Genomic DNA, 2,215 nt, shown 5'->3' with positions numbered 1-2,215 from the left:
ATTACGTTTGACGACTGGCGTGATTGGCAGTATTTTGACGGTATTTTTACAGGAATAAATTATTAACGGTCCTGTGATTCTACATTACGGTTGACGACTGGCGTCCTGATTGCCAGTATTTTGACGGTATTTTTACAGGAATAAATCAATAACGGTACCTGTGATTTTACATTACATTTGACTACCGTATTTCGATTAACAGTAATTTACCGTATTTTTACAGAAATTTATTTTTAACTGTAAATGTAATTTTACATTACGGTAAAGTACCGGTACTGGCGTCCTGGTTGCCAGTATTTTGACGGTATTTTTACAGGGAAAAAATTAATAACGGTACCTGTGACTTTACATTACGTTTGACTACCGTATTTCGATCAACAGTAATTTACCGTATTTTTACAGAAATTTATTTTTAACGGTAAATGTAATTTTACATTACGGTAAAGTACTGGCGTCCTGGTTGCCAGTATTTTGACGGCATTTTTACAGGAAAATTTTTAACAGTGTACCTCTAAAATCACACCACTGGTCAAGGAAAATGCAGTACTAACAGAGACTGTTAAACAACTAAAAAAAACATGCTTCTCTATACGATGAATTGATCAACAAACAGGAAAGATTCTCACGTAGAAATAACATGAGGATTGTTGGTGTTGAGGCTACTGCAGGCGAAAAATGCGTAGATATTGCCAAGGAATTATTTTCGATTCATTTTAAATTGCCCGATATAAAAATTGAGCGGGCACACAGAGATGGCCATGGGAAAACAGGGAGATCGCCTCATTTGCTGGTTAAACTTTTGTCTTACCAAGATAAAGTGGATATCCTGAAACTGTCGCGGTCCGTCTGCAAAGACAAGGGGTTTTTCATCGTCGATGACTTAACCAAGACCGATTTAACAGAGAAGAGAAAATGGAGTAAACGAGTGATGGATCTCTACAGCCAAGGAAGTTCTTTGCAGGAAAGTGGAGGAAAAATGGCCAGCCTTTTGATTTTCGCACCGAATAGTACAATTAAGTGCTGCTGGCCGGGAGATCCTGACACCATGTATTAGTACACTCCGTCATCTTCATTTTCTTCTTCTTTTCATATTATCTAGCCTGCAAGTTATGTACTTGATTCTGTTGCAACTCCATTTTAAAGAGTCTGTCGTGCAACGATTGTGACAGTGCATCTTTAAGTAATGTCTGGGAGCCGCTACTGACGACTCCTTTTGAATTTCATTAATTGTTCAAGTCATTCTGTTTATTTTTTTACCTGTTTGTATTTTTGTTACTTGTTTTGCTTGTAATGGATCTTTATTAGTGACCAATTGTATCAATTATTACCTCAGTTCAAAGTTTGAGGGTGTTACGATAATCGTTCATTTTACTATAAGTAGCAGTCAACGAGAGCACACGTACATTGATCGTCTCTTTCGATTTTCATTTTTAATCGGACAATTATGTGCTAACATTTTGTGAGTATTTCTTCGTTGGCTCAACTAATATTGTATTCTCATAGGTACAAACCATTATGAAATTAGAATCTTCGTTTCCCTTCAATAATGAGCCATACCAGAAGCCAGACACAAGATCAACAGGCTATTGCAAAACAACAACTGGCTATCGCAAAAGATGTGGTAGCCGAATTGTTGTCTAGCGTGGATTTTAAAAATGTAATTAAAGGCCATAGTAAAGAGGCATTTGCAAGCCCAGCTGTATTGAAACAACTTGACGTTCTTATCAGTAAGCAATTAACTCCAATAGCGGATGATATCCATTCACTCACCGTCCAAGTTAATAAACTACAAGTGAGTGAAGAGAGCATTATTGTTAGGCTTGCCGATATTGAAACGTCGATGGACGAGCTAGAACAATATAGCCGGAGAAATTGTCTTCGTTTTTTCGGCATTGAAGAACAGACCTCTGAGAATACGGATAGTGTCATCATTAAATTGGTTAACTCTGATTTGGATATCGATCTTACTCTAGACGACATTGATAGATCTCACCGTATTAGAAAGCAGATGGCAGGCAAAGCAAGGCCCATCATCGTGAAATTTTGCAGCTATCACAAACGCTATGAAATCATTAAGGCTAGAAAAAAAACTACTCGTACTCGTAGATCAATCCAAGATCAATAGGCCTACAGCTTCGTGGTAAATCGATGGTCGTATCTACGCAGCGATTCGTGAGCAAACCGGCAAAGAAACTATGAAAAGAATTACGTCCTT

Source organism: Anneissia japonica, unplaced genomic scaffold (genome assembly GCF_011630105.1).
Source record: "Anneissia japonica isolate Jap-2015-1 unplaced genomic scaffold, ASM1163010v1 scaffold2069_len581484_cov189, whole genome shotgun sequence".
In the NCBI taxonomy this organism is placed as follows: domain Eukaryota; kingdom Metazoa; phylum Echinodermata; class Crinoidea; order Comatulida; family Comatulidae; genus Anneissia; species Anneissia japonica.
Note: the sequence above shows the minus strand (reverse complement) of the source record.